The sequence below is a fragment of the Crotalus tigris genome, unplaced genomic scaffold, assembly GCF_016545835.1.
Source record: "Crotalus tigris isolate CLP2741 ecotype Arizona unplaced genomic scaffold, ASM1654583v1 scf7180000023700.154260, whole genome shotgun sequence".
Classification (NCBI taxonomy): Eukaryota; Metazoa; Chordata; class Lepidosauria; order Squamata; family Viperidae; genus Crotalus; species Crotalus tigris.
Genome location: NW_024100127.1, coordinates 16,742 through 37,057, shown reverse-complemented (window position 1 = coordinate 37,057; position 20,316 = coordinate 16,742). Strand labels below are relative to the sequence as shown.

The window sequence follows — 20,316 nt, the reverse complement described above, 5'->3', positions numbered from 1 at the left end:
AGGTTCTTACTGATCACAATCCAGGGAATACTTCAGCAAGTGGTCCACCACCTGGTTTACCTGTTTTGAGGCCAGGTGACACACGGACTTCTTTAGTGGCCAGTTCACTGATGTTGGGCAGACGCTGACAAATTTCCATGAGGATCGTGGGTAGCTATGGCAAAACAGAGATCAGAGGGATGAGATCCAGTGTCGGTCTCCAAACCCTGCATTTCTTACTTCCTCCATGCCCATCACACATTCCTCCAGGAAGGAGATGAGTAGTACTCCCGCAGCCTGTGAAATGGTCTTCTCCTCATGTGTGAGAGCCTCGATGTTGTCATCAGGTCTATGATATGCATGGGGGAGAGATGCATACCAAAGGCCTATCAGAGGGAAGAAAAGGAGACCACACAGAGATGAATCAGGGTTTTTGACTCCCTTTTCTCTACAAGGGGGGGGGTTCAGATACTTTGTCCCAGAGGCAGGGCTTATTCCATGTCATCAATGAGGTTCACTGATATTAGGGTGTGGTTAAAAAGAAGCCAACTTGGTAGCTGCAATTGCCTATTCCTAGCCATTAGAATAGAATAACTGAGTTGGAAGGGGCCTTGGAGGTCTTCTAGTCCAACCCTCTGACATGGCTTCCCCATCACAAAACCCATCAGAAGATCTACACCTGTGACCCATACCTGACCCCCTCAGAAGACCCACTCGACACATCCACACCTGGAGCCCTTACAAGAAGAATACCGACATCCAATATTTGCAAATAGTGGAGAGGTAGACCTTAGATAAGAAAGTGGGAATCACCTGAGCAGATGAAAATTTGGTAATTCAGGTTAAAGATCAGAAATATGCTCATATTAAAAAGAATTTATAATGAGTTAATAAAATTGGATTCGGAAACAGAGCTAGTAAAAGATTGTATGATTAAATATGCTCAGAATATTCAGGAACCAATTTTATTGGATTTATGGGAGTTAATTTGGCTTAGAAATGTTAAATTAATGCAGGCTCAAAATCTGAGTGAAAATTTTTATAAAATGTTTTATAGATGGCATCATTGATCCTAAAAAGTTGTCTTGTATGTACCCGAACCTGCAACCTAAATGTTGGAGATGTGGTAGCTTGGATGCAACTTATTTTCATGTTTGGTGGACTTGTAAAAATGTTAATTTTGGATTATGATTTGGTGGAACATTCAAAAGGTTTTTAAGAGGGAGAGGAAGATTAAGTTTACTCCCTAATTACTTCTTTTGGGTATTTTTGTGGATTTTGATGCTAAAGAAACTATTTTAATGTTGAATTTAATAACAGCAGCAAGATTATTGGTGGGTCAATATTGGAAGAAAGACTCTCTGCCTTCTTTAGAAGAATGGGTATTTAAGGTTTCTAATTTAGCAGAAATAGCTAAAAATTCTGCTTATTTAAAGGATCATTCACAAGAGAGATATATTATTGTATGGAGAAGATGGATAGAATATGTTCAGAAGAAATATGGAACTACAAAATTTCATTTATTTCATGAGTAATGGATTTGTTTATAAAATTATGATGTTAAAGTTTGAAGAGAGTTAAGGGTTAATATGATTTTGGTTAATGTATAATTAATAAACTTAAGCAGATTATGTTTAATATTTTTGTATAACCCTGTACTTGGTTCTGGGAAGTCGGGGGGCGGGGAGTGGGGTGAGGGGGGTGGGGGAAGGATGGGTTGGAGGTTAAATAGGTCAGATAGGTAGAAACAGTTTTATTGTATATAATACTGATTTTTTAACTTGGAGAGAGGAATTGCTCGGGCATTTCCCCTGGACCGCATCCGGAGTGAGAAGATAGGAGGAAGGGGAGAAGTAAGTTGGAAGGTTGAGGAGAAGGAGGAGAGGGGGAGAGTGAGGAAGAAGAGGGAAAGAGGGAAGTGAGAGAAGAGGTTAGAGGGTGGATGCGGTTTGGGGGGAAATGGGTGAGCAATACCGAAAATTGTCTGTTTTGAGGCCAGGTGACACACAGACTTCAGGGTCCACTGATGTTGGGGAGATAGTGGTAAATTTCCGTGAGGATCGTGGGTAGCTACGGCAAAACAGAGATCAGAGGGATGAGATCCAGTGTCAGTCTGCATTGGAGATGCAGTGGAGTTGATCACTCCCACCCACTGGGGAAAAAAATTGGCCCCCAGAATGTCAAAGTTTGCCTTACATTTTGGAAAAAAAATCCATTTTATCAAGCCCGTGTGATATGGACAACCGTTTAATTAAGTGTAATGTTTTTACAAATCCAAAATGCCCTGTTGGTTTTGTGTTATGGCAAAGCTGCATGAAAGTGACTCGTTGGGTTGTTGGTGTATATAACTTTTCGCCTACCCAAGGCAACCCGTCTCTCATTGTGCACACATTTTTGTTTTCCTGGAACCATTTGTCTGTTTCCAAACTTTTTCTGAATTCAATTCCAGTTTGGCTGTCCAGTTGTGGTTTTAATTTAGCTTGGGCTCTGGTGGTTACTGGTGCTGCCAGTTGTGACTCTGCCATCATTAGTTTAGCGTCTGTGGCTCGTGCACTGTTATATTGGGGCATGCGAGATGATGCATCTGCCAGGAAGTTCTTTCTCCCTGGTAAATGTTTGAGCTTAAATTGGAACTGGTGAAAATGCTGGGACCAGCGGGCTTGTTTGGGATTGAGTTTCCTGGGCGTTTTCAGGGCTTCCAAATTTTTGTGATCAGTCCATAACTGGAAGGGGATTTTGTTACCTTCCAGGAACTGTCGCCATGTGAGTAATGCCCAACGTATCCCATATGCCTCCTTCTCCCATGCGGGCCAGCGCTGTTCTGTTTCCATGAGTTTCTTGGATGTATATGCACAGGGTTGCAATACCCCTTCATTGTTTTCTTGTAATAGCACAGCCCCCACTACCACATCACTTGCATTTGCCTGTATTATGAAGGGCTTGTCCATGTCTGGGTGTCTTAGTACTGGTTCGGCAAAAAAAAGTCTTTTAGTCACTCAAACGCGTTAATTGGAACTGGTGAAAATGCTGGGAATTTGAATTTGTCTGACCTGCCTTTTGCCTCCATTCTTCAGGAGTTTGTGCTGGGAGGTGGGGACCTGATAGACCTCTCGGGCAGCTGTTTCCACCACAAGCTCGACACTGGGGCTCTTCTGCCAAATTTGTGCATGCACAAGAAGCAGAACGCGTGGCTGTCCCACAGGTGTGGCCATATGTGATAGGGGGAAAGCGACTTCATAGTCACAGACAGGGAGGATGTTGGGAAAGGGGCTGCCCGTCACATTAGCAGTAGGTGCCATACGGCCGGATAGGTCTAATCCCTGGCAGCAGCACCTGAAAGGCTCTGGACACGGCACTAAGGCTGGCACAGGTCCAGACACTGCTTCTTCTCCCCAAAGGCAGAGCAGGTGCCCCACAAAAGGGGATGCCCGTCCGGTACATCCCTCAGCAAGGACAAGTAACAAAAATACTGGGGGAGGGGCCACACATTTCTTTAAAAGACGTCATACCCAGTTTAGAATGTTAAGGAGGGACTTTGATTTAATCTGCCAGGAAATAAAAATAGACTAACCCAAAGGAGTCGTGTTTATTTTCATTGTTAATGTCTTGTATACTGACTGCAGCTATATATTATATACCTCAACAGATCTCCAGCCTTCTTTGCAGATGTCATAGGAGGAGGCCTTCCTTGCTCTTCCTGGAACATTGACAAAATGCCATATTTTAAAGAGACAAACTTACTGACAGTGATTCAAAACACTAAAACTAAAAATTCTCAAAACATTCGGAGAGTGGGCTGACTTCTTGCGCAGAGTCTGGGCGCCCCAAACGCCCCCGTCCCCGCTTTAGCTTCTCTCTCCCCAGACCAGGAAGTCTGGTTTACTCATGGTGGGAGAGAGGACCCCCCTAGATCTCTTGGGCAGCTGTTTCTACCACAAGCTTAAGACAGCAAAAATGTAATTTCTATTAAATAATGGCAATTATCACTAAATATATGAATTCATCTAATTCTTGGTTGGCTTCTTCATTGCCACCTTATCTAGATTCCTCAGCCAGGTTTAATACCAATACATTGAAATAAAATTGAGATGGTTCATGTTGTGTGAACCACTGTGTTTTACATTTCTTAAACAATTTAACTAAAATGATCATTTTCTACCTCAGAATGAATAACCTTTATTGCCCTGTGGAGCATCTACAGCAGTTAATTGGGGTTGCACATGTGTATGGAAATACTGACATGGATATAAATATGCACTTATTTGTATATCTATATCCCAGATTCTTTTCCTAAAAAGGAAGTTTAGCCTAACAGCCTCTTTCTCTCTGCTGACATCACAGAGAAATTATTTTATGGAAAACAAAGTTACGTAAGTCCTCTCATGACCATGAAATATATCACCGTGAAGAAATTCTTCTTAATGAAGGAAAATTATCAAGCAAATCTCTGATTCACAATTCATTTTATTTTTTTATAGTTGTTTGCCCCCCAAAGTCACTGATTTAACATGTGTTGCTACACAAATTCAGTAATTCAATAATTCTTTAATTAAATACTACCATTTTAGTAGTATTCAGCAAATTTATGAAAAAGGAGTATATTCAGTTGATCTGATCTCAGCTCCGACTGATAATTCTTTGATGCCACCTGGCTAACCATCAGGAAAGTGACCGAGGAAATAAATCTGGTTTGATAAACCTGAGGTGTCTTTGTTTATGTGCGTATGACAAGAAGGATCTAAATAATGAGGGTAATGAAGTAGTTCATAGGGGCAGAAGGTATTTACAGAAGCTGAACTTTTCAGTGTCCTTAGTGGCATATTTTAATAATTCTTATGATTTTGATTGTTTTTAAACTCTCTCCTTGACACAACTGCCAAATTCTCAGGCATTCAAAAGATCTTACGACACATCAAGAAGAGGCAGGGCGTAATTTATATTTCATGAAATTTCCTGCTCTGTTCTTCCTCATTTATAGAAAGTCAAGCAGAATCAAGATCTGAGTTGCAGGGTTCAAAAATAAGATGGGGAGAAGGCGGAAGTCCTGAGAGGAAATAACAATATGAAAGAAGAATTTAAAAGGTGAGAAATATTTAGATAGTAATCTTGACTTTTTTCTTTCAGATTCAAATGGATTGATTGGAGCCCTGAGGCCAGACATAAATAAGATACTTTTTTAGATATCTAAATGTGATTAGGAAAAAACAAAATATAATGGACTATAAAAATAATTAAGGCTGTAGTGACACTTGGCGATGTGAATAAAAAAACTAAGGAGGCTTATTTTTCTCTCTTCTCCATAATTTTTGGGAAGACAACAGAAATCTCAAGGCTGCTGTCGGAAAAAGACGAGCTCCGATTGAAGAACAAGGAGCGTTTGGTGAAAAAGGACCAATTGCAGAAAAAGAGTTTGAAGAAAGACAGAGCAGGTAAGAACTTTGTAAGGACCCACCCCACTTTGCATCTTAAGAAGACAGAACTCTTGGAATAATTCTTCCAACAGGAATCCTTTATTAAGAAGAAATGGTTGCAGGCATGCTAGACAGGACTTGGGGTCCAAGCCCTCCCATTCAAGGTTTTAAGGGGTTCCCCAGTAGTCCCACCCAATCAACCCCCCTTCCAGTGATAGTTTCAGGTATCACAATTCCACCCCTTTTTTTCTTTCTTCCGTCTGGATGGAGACTTCAGATAACTACATGAAAGGCAAATACCCTTCTTTGTTATGGTGATGTTCTTTGGTGCTAACGCTTTGAGGTTACAATAAACACACATTCAGCATTCAGCTCCTTAGCAGTATACTGAAGGAAGTGAGGGCCATAAAGCCCCTTTGTTCTCCCCCTTCTCTCCCTCTTATGGCAGAATCCAGAGAAGGCAGAATTGGGAGTTTCTATATTTGATAATTAAAGATGAAATATAATTGGATTCTGACATCCGGCCCCTCTTAAAAATAAGAGAGATCCACCTGAAAGAAAACACAAGTATAAAATTTAGTCAGGCTTGTTAGGATACTCTGTGTGAAACTTCTTCAATAGCTTCGGGGCTCTGACATGACGTTTATGGACCCACTCGTTTTGTGAGGGAGGGAGGTGTTTCCAGGCAACTAGGTACTGAGTTGCTCCATGATATCTCCTAGAATCAAGGATTTCCTTTATTTCGAAGTGTTGTTCACCCTCCACCATGAGTGGAGGTGGTGGGGGGGGATTTTTGGCCGTAGAGGTGACTGATGCTCTCTTTTCAGCAAGCTGCAATGAAAAATTGGGTGTATTTGCCTGAGATTTTTGGGTAATTCTAATTCTACTGTTACTGGATTTATGATTCTTTTAATTGGAAAAGGTCCTATATATTTTGGTCCAAGTTTTTTACAGGGCTGTAGGGACTTTAGGTATTTTGTAGATAAGTACACCATTTCTCCTATAATGAATGGTGTAGGCTCAACCCTTTTTTTATCGGCTTGTGTTTTGTATGCCTGCCTAGCTTCATCTAGTGCTTTTCTGACTATTGGCCAGGTGTTTTGTAGTTTCTCCATCCATTCTTTCAGCGAAGGGATCGTTGGTTCGTTTGGGGTTAATTCTGGCATGGGGTTGAAACTTTGACCGGTGGCTATTTGAAAAGGAGTGTAACCTGTGCTGGAGTGGACTGCATTATTGTAGGCAACTTCTGCAAAAGGGAGTAAGTCCGCCCACTCGGTCTGCTGGAAACTAAGAAAACATCTTAAATATTGCTTAAGTACGGAATTCATTTTTTCAGCCCCCCCATTTCCTTGAGGGTGGTGGCTAGATGTCAGTCCCTGAGTGGTTCCTAAGAGGGATAAAAATTCCTTCCAAAATGCAGACGTAAATTGCACCCCCCTGTCAGAGATGATGCGTTGGGGTGCCCCATGCAATCTGTAAATGTGTTGGATGAAAAGTTTTGCTAAGGCTTTTGCAGTGGGAATCTTTTGGCAAGGGATAAAATGCACCTGTTTGGAAAACAAGTCCGTGATCGTCCAGACCACAGTATTCCCATTGCTTTCTGGCAATTCCACTATAAAATCCATGGCTATTTCTCTCCAGGGGGCTGAGGGACTTGCCACTGTTTGCAATAGTCCTGGCACTTTCCCTTGCAACCTCTTTGCCGTGGCACATTTTGGACAACTGGCTATATAACTTTCAATGTCCTTTTTCATGGATGGCCACCAAAATTGCCGTTTAATTAAATGTAAAGTTTTTACAAATCCAAAATGCCCTGCTGATTTTGTGTCATGGCAAAGGTGCATGAAAGTTACTCTTTGAGTTGTTGGTATATATAACTTTTCCCCTACCCAAGGCAACCCGTCTCTCATTGTGAACACATTTTTGTTTTTCTGGAACCATTCATCTGTTTCCAAACTTTTTCTGAATTCAATTCCAGTTTGGCTGTCCAGTTGTGGTTTTAATTTCGCTTGGGTTCTTGTGGTTACTGGTGCTGCCAGTTGTGACTCTGCCATTATTGGTCTAGAGTCTGTGGTTCGTGCGCTGTTATATTGAGGCATGCGAGATGATGCATCTGCCAGGAAGTTCTTTCTTCCTGGTAAATGTTTGAGCTTAAATTGGAACTGGTGAAAATGCTGGGACCAGCGGGCTTGTTTGGAAGTTTCCTGGACGTTTTCAGGGCTTCTAAATTTTTGTGATCGGTCCACACCTGGAAGGGGATTTTGTTGCCTTCCAGGAACTGTCGCCACATGAGTAATGCCCAACGTATCCCATAAGCCTCCTTCTCCCATACGGGCCAGCACTGTTCTGTTTCCGTGAGTTTCTTGGATGTATATGCACAGGCTTGCAATACTGCATCATCATTTTCTTGTAATAGCACAGCCCCCACTGCCACATCACTTGCATCTGCCTGTATTACGAAGGGCTTGTCCATGTCTGGGTGCCTTAGTACTGGTTCGGCAGAAAAAAGTCTCTTTAGTCTCTCAAACGCTGCTTGGCACTCCATTGTCCATGTTAGTGGCTGGCTAGGTTTTACTGAGGATGTTCCCTTCGTTTTTAGTAAGTTAGTGAGGGGCAAGGCTATCTGGGCAAATGAGGGGATGAATTGGCGGTAAAAGTTTGCAAAGCCCAGGAAACTTTGTAGTTGCTTTCTTGTGCGGGGTGGTGCCAAATCTAATACTGCTTTGACTTTCTCTGGGTCCATTTCAATGCCCTGTGGGGATAGTCGATAGCCTAGGTAGTCTATCCTTTCCTGGTGGATTTCGCATTTTGACAGTTTGGCATATAGGTGAGCGGCTCGCAGCTTCTTTAAAGCCGCTCTGACAAGTTTGACGTGTTCTTCTTTTGTTTCAGTAAAGATAAGAATGTCGTCCAAGTAAACAAGGACCCCCTTAAACAGGTGCTCCCTTAGAACATCATTGATTAATTGCATAAAGACTGCAGGGCCCCCTTGTAATCCAAATGGCAAGACTTTGAATTGATAGCACCCCATGGGGCAGTTAAATCCAGTCTTCCATTCGTCCCCTTCCTTAATTCTTACGCGATAGTAAGCTTCCCTTAGGTCTAGTTTAGAAAAAATTTTCCCTTTCGATAGGTGTGACAGCATGTCTTTCATGAGGGGCAGAGGGTATAGGTTGCTTTCACTGATTGTATTCAGAGCCCTATAATCCACGCATAAACGTAAAGAGCCATCCTTCTTCTCTCTAAAAAGGACCGCGGCAGCCACTTTAGGCTTGGCTGGCTCAATGAAACCTCTCTCTAGGTTTTTTTTTATAAATCTTTCCATTTCCTCCTTCTCCTTTGGGCTCATGGAGTATAATCTGGGCTTCGGGAGTTTTGCCCCAGGCTTGAATTCAATGGTACAGTCTGTGGGTCGGTGGGGGGGAAGCTCATTTGCCCTCTCCTCACTGAAGACTTCAGCAAGGTCTCTATATTCCTCTGGTATTTCTGTTAATCTTTTTTCCTCTCCTATGGATGCTTTTTCTATTCTTGATTCTGGTAGGCTCCCTTGGGGTTTTAAGAATTTGATTTCTGTCATCCTCCAATTTACCCAGGGGTTCCATTTTTTCAACCATTCCATCCCTAGAATCATTGGGCATTCCATACCTGGGGTCACCACAAACGTTATGTCCTCTTCATGGTTGCCCAGGGAGAGGTGTATTGGCAGAGTGGCTAGGGTAGCTGGCACCCCCCCTGCTATGGATCCATCTAGCTGGCCAAATGAGATTGGTTGTTCCAGTCTCCTGGATGGGATGCCCAGATTCCCCACTAGTGTTGGGCTAATGAGGCAGCGGGTGCAGCCAGAGTCTATTAAGGCTTTCACCTTCACAGCTTCGGGCATTGGGGGGGGTATTAATATAGTCACTGTTTTGAAGATGGGTGTGATGCATCCACTTACCAGGGGTTCGCCCTCCGAGTTGTCATCTGAGGCATCCACCGGCCCTGTGGTGTAGGCTGGAGTTCTTTCCCCTTGGTGAGCAGAGGTGGGGGGTTCTGCAATTTCCATCATTTTCATGGCCGCTTCTTTTGGCTTAGCTGAAGACTTTCCGGGTTTGTTGACTGGGGATCTGTCTGGGTTGTTCTGGGGGGCCTTTGAGCGGCATTCTACAGCTCGATGCCCTTCTCTTCCGCACTTGAAACACCCCATTTGCTTCTTGGCTGTAGCCGATGATTTCACCGGTAGGTGTGTCAGCTCAGGCGGGGGGCGGCTCCATTGTTTTCCTCGGCGGTGCCTCTTCAATATGTCGATCTCTGCTTCCTCTGCCAAGACGTACCATTCCTCAAGTTGATCTGGGTCCCCTCAGGGCAGGCAAGCATCATATAGATCATAGTTTAGTCCGTCTTTGAAATGGCCAAGGAGGATGTCTTCTGGCCAATTCAGTTTGCTGGCAATGGCCCGGAATTCTTGTGTATACTCAGCCACTGGGCGTTTGCCTTGCCTCATCGTTTTTATCCTTTCACGGGCTTTGCGATCAGCCAGGGGGTCTTCAAATCGTCTTCTCAAAGAGGACATGAAACGGTTGAAGTTACTGAGTTCTGGGGCATTGGAGTCATGCAAGTTCACCACCCAATCTGCAGCCGTCCATCCAGGGCAGATTGCACGATCCGGATGCGGGCTTTGTCGCTGGGAATGTCCTGCCCGTATTCCTCCATGTAGCTGAGGACTTGGGTTAGGAAAACCCCCAAGCGTGTTGGCTCCCCTTTGAATTTCACCTCCAACGGTGGACGTCTTGGAATAGATCGGTGCCTCCGTTGTGGGTGGTAGTGTCTTCCATCCAGATTGCCATCTGTGGTCCGGTAGGGGGTGGGGGCTCCTGGATCAGTAGATGTCCCTGGGGTTGCAGGTTCCACGTCCCCCTCGGTGTCTCTCCCTTTGCGGCTCCAGGAGCTGGGGCGGCCGTAGGGCTCAATATTCTCCTCTCCTAGGAAGCTGAGAGTTCTCTTCATCAGGTCAATAGCTTTCTCTAGGATCCAATCTGAGTACGGTGCCCAGCTTCTTCCCTCTTCACTTGCGTGCAGGGATTTCTCCATCTCCTGCTTCCATTGTGGTTGCTTGGTCCCCCGTCTCAGGGTCACCTTTCTTGATTCCTTTCCCCACTCACTTTTCTTTCCAACGCCCATTGACCAGCGAGGCTTGTGGTCCCGTGTCTCCACCAGTTTTTCTCCCGAGGAATCTGACCTCTCGGATCCCAACATCTGGCAAGGTTCCAACTGGGTCAGCGGCTCTCTGTCCAGGGACTTTTCCCCCTCTCTTGCTCCATTGTCTGACATGGTAAATTTTTGCAAAATCCCCCAGCAAGGGTCTCCCTTCCAGGTGGATTAATTTTGCAAGTCCTGTCTAATGTAAGGACCCACCCCACTTTGCATCTTAAGAAGACAGAACTCTTGGAATAATTCTTCCAACAGGAATCCTTTATTAAGAAGAAGTGGTTGCAGGCATGCTAGACAGGACTTGGGGTCCAAGCCCTCCCATTCAAGGTTTTAAGGGGTTCCCCAGTAGTCCCACCCAATCAACCCCCCTTCCAGTGATAGTTTCAGGTATCACAATTCCACCCCCTTTTTTCTTTCTTCCGTCTGGATGGAGACTTCAGATAACTACATGAAAGGCAAATACCCTTCTTTGTTATGGTGATGTTCTTTGGTGCTAACGCTTTGAGGTTACAATAAACACACATTCAGCATTCAGCTCTTTAGCAGTATACTGAAGGAAGTGAGGGCCATAAAGCCCCTTTGTTCTCCCCCTTCTCTCCCTCTTATGGCAGAATCCAGAGAAGGCAGAATTGGGAGTTTCTATATTTGATAATTAAAGATGAAATATAATTGGATTCTGACAAACTTCTAGATAGCAATCCTGAATTTCTCTTCCAGAATTTTATATTTAATTTTGGTACGTAAGAGAAAAAAAGAATATATATACCGTATTTTCCGGCGTATAAGACGACTGGGCGTATAAGACGACCCCCAACTTTTCCAGTTAAAATATAGAGTTTGGGCTTTACTCACCGTATAAGACTACCCCTCTTCCAACGCACACCAAATAAAAATTAAAAAACATCAGATTTGATTTCAATATGGTAATTTTAATTCAAATGCTTATGACATGCAGGTACTTAGCAGAAAAACTGTCATTTATAAACATAAGGCTGTCATCAAACATATAAACATAAAACAGTGCAAGTGGATTAAACTTTTCCTAATTCACTCTAAAGCTGAAAGGAAGGATAAGACAATAAAACCATGGGAGCTGCCATGCTGTTTGTTTTCTAAGCTGTCAACCAAACTGAACTGATGATGATAGGAGCACACACACACATGCCTCCTTTCCCTCTTCCCTCCAATCCTTCCCAGCTCAGAAAGCAGCGAGGAGAAGCGTGCGCGCGCACACACACACACACACACTCGCCTCCTTTCCCTCTTCCCTCTCCCTCCAATCCTTCCCCCCCACCCTGATTTCCAGCTCAGAAAGTGCAAAGCAGCGAGGAGAAGTGTGTGTGTGTGTGTGTGCGCGTGCACACCAGACTGCCAGAGACACTTAGGGGCAGGGAGCACAATGAGAGACAGCAAGGGAAAGAGGAACTTGCCTTACTCTGTTTCCTGGAATGCCATGGAGAGAATGGCACGTCAAGCGGAGGGGGGGGGTGACGCCTCTGCTAATTGCTTTTATTCACCACAGGCTGGATGCTGGTTTGCCGGGTGGGGGGGTGGGAACAGCAAGTGGGAGCCTATGTAAAGCACTGGGAGCAACTCACTCCCAGTGCTAACTTTGTTGCTGTATGGATTAAAGGCCATTCGCTTGTCATTCGTTCCTGTTTGTCGGCTCTTTTCTGGGCACCGAAGAGGACGCGCTGACAGATATTTCAGTAGTTGCTTGTTGTAATTTTTAACTTATTTAAACCTTGCTGATTTCTGTACAAATGATTCACCTGCTGTAGCATGCATATCTGCATTGGCTATTCATGGCACATTAATGAAAATTAAGGAGTGAGATAAGGAAAAAGTAATTTTTGTGCAGTACTGTAAAAATGGCTATTGATTTCCAGTAAGCACGCACGCACGCACGCCTCCTTTCTCCCTCCAATCCTCCCTTCCCACCCCGATTTCCAGCTCGGAAAATGCAAAGCGTGTGTGTGTGTGTGTGTGTGTGTGCGTGCGTGGGCGTGGCCTCCTTTCCCTCTTCCTCCAGTCCTTCCCAGCTCAGAAAGCAGCGAGGAGAAGCGCGCGCGCGCGCACACACACACACACACACACACACACACACAAACCCTCCTTTCCCTCCTCCCTCTCCCTCCAATCCTTCCCTCCCACCCTGATCTCCAGCTCAGAAAGTGCGAAGCAGCGAGGAGACAGATTGAGACCCCCAGGCATTTATCAGCCTGTGACTTCAAGTTAGCAAAAAGCAGCTGCAAACCACACGCCTGCTAGAGGTGAGCCGCGGGGACGGATTGCTGAAACAAACAGCTTAGAGTTTAATTGCTCTTCCCACTGCCACTCTACCAATCAAGGTGTCAAGACTGCTAACATCGGATGTTCTTGCTTGCCATAGAGGAAGAAGCAAACCTGTTTTATTTAGCCGTACAGCATTTCTAGAGTTAAACCACATAGCAGTAGTTTAAGGGATGGGAAAGTATGCAAGTTACCCATAACAGAGTCTGGGCACAGTGTGGCCAAGGTCAGCTCAGCTGCAACGGGAGGGGCACCTCACACTTCACATTAATTGGAGAATGTGATTGATGACGGTAAAATGAAGGAGTGAGTTATGCTTTGTTACAGATGCTTGGGGGAGGGAGGATTCAGTTTCTGGCTTAACTTTGTTAGTGCCGAAGCTATGCAGAATAATAAAAGTTTTTTTTAGAGGAAAAAGCCTCTAAATTCTTTGAAAATCTGCTTTCTTTCGGAACCATGTCATCAAGCCAGAAACCACAAACTTTTAAATTCATCTAGGGGTCCCTTACCCCAGTCACTATCCCTAAGCTAACGGGGATAGCAGACAAAGATTTGGGGAAGATCTCGCCATGGAAGAGAAAAAAGTGCCTGAGGCCGGCACCCCCCCAGCCGCAGCTTCTCCAGGAGGAACAGCAGCAGCAGCTTCTCCAGGAAGGGAGGGGCCAGCTACCCAGACAGTGGAGAAGAAACTCTGGCAAACTCCACAGCTGGGAGCAAGGCCAAAACTATCAGGAGAGCTGATTTGGTCGTCAGACTGGGACAAGCCAAGCAAAGGCTCTGGAAGTTTTCACACAGCCTTGCCAGCAGATGAGCGTGAGTCACAGCGAAGGGAGATCTACATATCACCTTCCTCCCAACAATGGAGAGCTGCCCGGCCATCTATTGCTGAAGACTCGGGTGAGTGGAAATACCCACCTGCAGCTTGCAGTGGGTCATTAGAATACCTAGCAGAAAGATTTGAAGAATTAGAAGTGCAGAGTGAAGAGCAACTCCCATTGAGAGAGGCCCCCAGACCCTTCCTTGCAGATCAATTGGCTTTTCAACCCCTGGGGACCCCTGCCAGAGCCTCTAGCCCCACACAGAGAGGAGATTCCAGCCTGGGGCCCCTGCTGCAAGGTGAAATTGAGCAAATTCCACAGATAAGTGATCAGCCGTCTCCAAGCCTACACCAAATAATAGAGGCCTTGCAACAGCTCGGGCTGGTGCCAAAGCCAGGGGAGCTACAGCCAGTGAGCTTGCAGATGAGGGAGGCCCAACATGTCCAGCAGCCATTGAGGGGCCTACAGCAGCAGAGGGCATCACCACCCCCTGCAGCCCAACAGCAAGGAGGGCTGCTACTACCCCCGCTTGCACAACCACCATTGGGAGGCCTGCAGCAGCAGGGGGCACCCCCAGCCCCCACTGCCCAGCAGGCAGGGTGGGGCCAACAGCAACTGGGGGCACCACGTCGACAGCAGAGAGCCCCGCAGCAATGGGGCCAACAGCAACTGGGGGCATCACGTCAACAGCAGAGAGCCCAGCAGCAATGGGATCGACAGGCTGGGTGGGGCCAACAGCAACTGGGGGCACCACGTCAACAGCAGGGAGCCCAGCAGCAATGGGATCGACAGGCCGGATGGGGCCAACAGCAACCCGGGTGGGGTCCACAGCAGCCTGCATTCGCACCACCCTTCAGAGCAACGTTCGATGGGGACCCAGAGAAGCTGATTTTTTTCCTCAACCAAGTGCGTTCTCATTTAAATCGCTGGGCCTATCTCTATCCAGAACCAGGGGCCATGGTTGACGTCATTGCGGCCAACCTGGAGGGAGAAGCATCTGAATGGCTGAACAATCTATATAGCGAGCAAGCCCCTGAATTGGAAGATCCCCATCTCTTTCTCTTAGGACTGAGAGAACGATTTGAAGACCCATCCATCGGCCTCAAAGCAGCAGGACAAATTCACAAGATAAAACAAGCAGGGAGGCCTGCCCTAGAGTACGTGCGAGAGTTCCGCAAGATGGCAGGTCGAATAGAGGGGTGGCCTGAGCAGTCCCTCATCCATCACTTCATCGAGGGATTAGATGATCACCTCTCCCAGGCTTGCATCTATCGAGAAATACCTGATCGGCTTCAGGAGTGGTACCAGACAGCCGTGAAGCTAGATGTTAAGCTCTCTCGCTACAAAAAGCCTCCCCCACAGGAACCCGAACAGCAACCAGAGTCACCCGGACAGCAATCACCCCCACGAAAGCCTTCAACTACTGCAAGGGCTGAGACCCCCAGGTCACCTGCACGCCCTTCCTTCGAGTGTTTCCGGTGTGGACAAGGAGGACATCGAGCGGCCACCTGTCCAGTCCCCTACCCTCTACTGCAGAGCAAGCCAGGACCGGCAATGCAAAAGAAACCTGCTCAGCAGCTAACGAGAGAAAAATCCAATCGACTCACGCAAAAACCAGTTGCCCAGGTTATACCCCACACACAGGAGGATGCCAAGACTCCAGGTGGACCTGCCCCTGCTCTTCCCTTCTTTGATAGCGACGATGAAGGAGAAAACGACCCAATGGTGAGTCAACAAATCCTGCCTTTTTCACTGCCCGCCAAACTTATAATCCCTAAGTCTGGGGCACAAACAGACTTAAACATACTAATTGATTCGGGATGTACCCGCTGCATTATTAGTCAGGCGTTTGCCATGAAAATGGGCATAAGGGCAAAACAGCTTTCCAAACCGATGAGATTTGAGCAAGCCGACGGCTCCCTGATGGGAGGGACTCTTATTACACAGGTAACTGAACTCTTACGCCTAGAGATAGGTGCACACTGGGAGTTTATTCGCTTCCTGGTGGCTCCAAAAATGACCGAGGCGGTGATCCTAGGACTAGCCTGGTTGGACAAATGGAAGCCGTTTATCTGATGGGAGAAAGGAATGAGAATTGTGAGACTACCTAGAGGGCCTGATCCCCCCATTGATTCAACAGATGTTACTGGGCATCTTAAGCCACCCAATGAGCGAGCGCACATGGCCGCCTCACTGACTCCAGGTGAACCAGTCATCCCCAAAGAATACTTGGACCTGGCGGAGATGTTCAATGAAAAAGAATGTGATGCGCTATCCCGGTTACCCCAGTACAAAAGCGAACGAGAGCAGGTTAACGAGGCAATTATTCTCAATTCACAAACTGTTGCTCAACTTACCCCTCGCAGGGTCCCCAATCCTGATGACCCTGGAGTGAAGAAAATAAAACGAGAGCTCCTCACTGACCAATGGTTCAAAGATAATCAAGCGTCCCTAACATGCAGAGATGGCTTGGCTTACAAAGGGGGGAAGTTATATTTGCCAGAAGTGCTCCGTCTTAATGCTCTCAAACACAGCCACGATGTAAAGCAAGCTGGACACTTTGGATATTTGAAAACCCTACACCTCACCCGCCGGCAATTCTGGTGGCCGGGGCTGAAAAATGATGTGGAAAACTATGTAAAAAGTTGTACCGTATGTGCCACAATGAAAAGAATCCCGGGGAAAACTCCTGGGCTACTGCAACCCGTGGCGGACCCTTCTCAACCCTGGGAAGAAATAGCTATGGACTTTATAGTAGACCTACCTGAAAGTAGTGGAAATACTGTCAACTGGACTGATCTCCTCCCTTTTGTGGAGGTGGCGTACAATGATTCCGTGCACAGCAGCACCGGCTACACGCCTTTCAAAGTAGCCACAGGGAAAGAAAAATAACCCTTAACCTATACTTATGTTTATATTCCATGGTTGTCCTTTTTGTAAGGAGGGCCGGATGTCAAGACTGCTAACATCGGATGTTCTTGCTTGCCATAGAGGAAGAAGCAAACCTGTTTTATTTAGCCGTACAGCATTTCTAGAGTTAAAGCACATAGCAGTAGTTTAAGGGATGGGAAAGTATGCAAGTTACCCATAACAGAGTCTGGGCACAGTGTGGCCAAGGTCAGCTCAGCTGCAACGGGAGGGGCACCTCACACTTCACATTAATTGGAGAATGTGATTGATGACTGTAAAATGAAGGAGTGAGTTATGCTTTGTTACAGATGCTTGGGGGAGGGAGGATTCAGTTTCTGGCTTAACTTTGTTAGTGCCGAAGCTATGCAGAATAATAAAAGTTTTTTTTAGAGGAAAAAGCCTCTAAATTCTTTGAAAATCTGCTTTCTTTTGGAACCATGTCACAAGGACTCTTTTTGAGTTGGGGGGGGGGGAGAGAAAACTTGATGAGTAATATACCAAACCACATGTGTAAAGGAATAAAATAGAATACCCGTATTTTCCGGCGTATAAGACGACTCGGCGTATAAGACGACCCCCAACTTTTAAGAAGGTTTTTGTGTCTTAGAAAGTCGTCTTATACGCCGGAAAATACGGTATATATATATTTGTTTTCTGAGGTTTTCGCGGGTATTTGTATATAGGTCTTTGGTTGTTTGGGTTTTCTCCCGCGTAAAATTGGAAGTGTCTTTGAGCTTGCTTTAACTGCCAGTGGGGGTATGAACAGATTGGGTGGGAGCTTGGCTGTGTTCTGGCAGTTAAAAGGAAGAAACAGCTAAGACCACACATTGCTGCTCAAAGCAAGAAGCTGAAAACACCAGCCTGAAGATGACGAATGGGACTTCGTCGAAACGCCGCCAAGACACTTCCAATTTTACGCGGGAGAAAACCCGAACAACCAAAGACCTACATACAAATACCCGCGAAAACCTCAGAAAACATATATATATATGTTTATATATATATATATATATATGTTTATATATATATAAACATATATATATATAAAGATCTAATGTGTCAGAAGAACAATTTTGGGTTCCAACTCAAGTCAGTGTTGTGCAAGAATAAATAAAAATGACATCCAGGCAACTGTGAGGAAAGGAGAATTATTTATCCCCCCAAGAAAGGGGGTTTGCCTACGGGGGCAGCTGCAGAGAAATGGGGTGCAGAGCGATTCTTTTGCAGGGGGGCTTCTCCTGGGAGTGCGTGTGACCCTTGAGGGCTGTGAGTGTGTGTACGTGCGAACCTCAGAGAAGGGGTGGGTTAAATCAAGTAATGTGGATTGAGTCTCCTTGTTTGAACTGTAATTATGCTTACATTTTGTTAATTGAGTTTTGCGTGCTTGCTTGTGTGTGTTTACCACTTGAAATAAGTATTTAATTAATTTTTATGTTTGTGTAAGTTTAAAGAAGTTTGGAGGCTGTTAATCAGAACTTTGTGGAGACCGGGTCAGTTGATTCCCTGTACAATATTTCTAACACAGTTGTAAGATTTATGAATTCTCCCCACAGGCTCTTGGTCTTCCTTCAGGGTCTTCACCAAGGACCCCACCACCATTTTGCCCACCTCCCCTCCTCCTCCTCCTCTCGTTGCTTCCAGCCCAGCAGCTCTTCCCAGCCGTGAAGGAGAAGGGAACAGTTCAAAGGGTGCTGGGAGGCATCAGGACCAGCAGAATTTTGCCCCCCCATCCTCCTCCTTGAAATGATTGTTATGTTTCTCCTTTCCAAGTTTGTCGCATCAATTTCTAATCAATATCGCAGATTTTCAAACACCAAGAGTGAGATTGTCCTTGCTGCAAATCATTATTTATGTATCCATTAGATAAATTACAATAAATTGCACCTCTATATCTTCTCACAAAATAAATTTTTTAGCTAGCAAAACTTTATGAATAAAGTTGGGAGCTTCATTTTTTTATTATATTTCTTCTCCTGGAAATGACAAATAAAAGAAAGAATACCTGCAGAGCTTTCTGTAAATATTATTTCCACATTTTTTGCAGCCATTCCCATTCTCCCCACATTGGAAATGAGACTTTTGGGGGGATTGATAATGTTTCCACAATGGCAGCACAATTCGACTGCTGTGACTAAGAGCCAAACAGGATCCGTCCCCTGGATGGTGGGGGGGGGTCTCTATGAAGTTCAATAATACGGATAGTCCTTGACTTACAGCACAACTGAGCCCAAAATTTGCATTGCTAAGCAAATGAGTTTTGCTCCATTTTACGACCTTTTTTGCTTCAGCTGTTAATTGAATCACTGTGCGGTTGCAGATTTTGCTTGCCAGAAGGTCGCCAAAGGGGATCACATGATCCCAGGATACTGGAACTGCTAAGCCTCCGAAGTTTGATCAAGTGACAATGGGGATGCTGCAACGATTGTAAGTGTGAAAAATGGCCATAAGTCACTTTTTTCAGTGTTGTGACTTTGAGGGGTCACTAAAGGAATGGCAGTGGGAGGAAAGAAGGAAGGGAGGGAGGATATTGCAGGAGCAGCTTCCGTCTTCGCCCCTTTCGTGAGCTTTTGTTGTAACTGCCAGAAAGGCTGAGATCTTCCTTGGGAAGTCTTCAAAGGGATTTGACTGTCTTGGTGCAAGTGCAAAGGGCTGGATGTGATGTGTGGATGGAAAGATTGTAAAAAGAAAACCTTAAGAAAAGGGTGTGTGTGTGTGTGTGTGTGTGTGTGTGTGTGTGTGTGCAGAAGCCTTGTGTTGAGTCCCCCCTTCTTCCACCTCTTCCTCCCTGTGTCCCTGACTGCATCAAACAGACAAGAGACAGAAACAGTCATGGGAAATCTTATAACATCCAGAGGAAAGGGCTTGGAGACTGGAAAAGGATAAAGCAAAGAGAAAAAGGAAAATAAAAAAAACCTCAAAAAATGAAAAATAAATGGCAGAAAAGAAAGAGAAATCTCTCTATTTTCTTGACTTATCAGAACATTCACAGGGACCAGAATAAATGGTGGAGGATGGCATGTCCACAATTCGCACTTACTACAAAAAGAAATTTAAGCTATTTAAAGGCAGAAATGTAAGATCTCAAAACTTCTGTATACTTCAACAGGTTTTTAAAACTGGCATTTTGTTTCATGCAGACAGAAATTTATACAGAGAAACAAACACACAAGGAAATCCCACTGGTGCTTTAACACTGAGAATGGCTAAAGCACCAGGCTAGGAAGTAGGAGAGCAGTCACTCTCTCTCTCTCTGCCTCAGCCCAAACAACCTCACAGGGTTGTTGTTGTGGGGAAAATAGGAGAAGGAAGATGCGGTGGATATTTTTGTCACCTTGAGTTATTTGTAAAAGAACAAAAAATCTACAACAAAAACATTTCCTGGCTAATGTTTGCATGGAATCTTATCACAGCCTTGTAGAGATACAGGAAATTCTATTCCCATCCTGGAGAAAGCGTTCCTTACGATCCCTTCCAATTTCATGTGCTCCTTTTCTTTCGCAGCCTGTGAAGGCACCAGTGAGGGCGCTGGACCCACTCCCAGCCCACTCCCAATCTTTTCTTCGGGAAAGAGTCCTTCCCCAATCAGAGTCTGTCTGAGCGCCATTATCCACTTCCCTCCCTGCCCAGGATCAGCTCAGGCAATTCCTCCATTCAGACAATAGGAAAAAGGGAGATTGCACAGAACGTCCAGCTCAGTCTCAAAAAGGTCCCCCTCC

At 45.3% G+C, this 20,316-nt stretch overlaps 1 long non-coding RNA gene across 1 annotated transcript; it reads left to right on the top strand.

The window, feature by feature from the left end:
- The first annotated feature begins 3,051 nt into the window (after positions 1-3,051).
- LOC120297787 lies at positions 3,052-18,464 on the top strand. Its single transcript, XR_005553886.1, has 4 exons — positions 3,052-3,181; positions 4,958-5,061; positions 5,294-5,408; positions 18,154-18,464. It is a non-coding gene; the product is annotated as an uncharacterized LOC120297787 (long non-coding RNA).
- Positions 18,465-20,316: the final 1,852 nt, after the last annotated feature.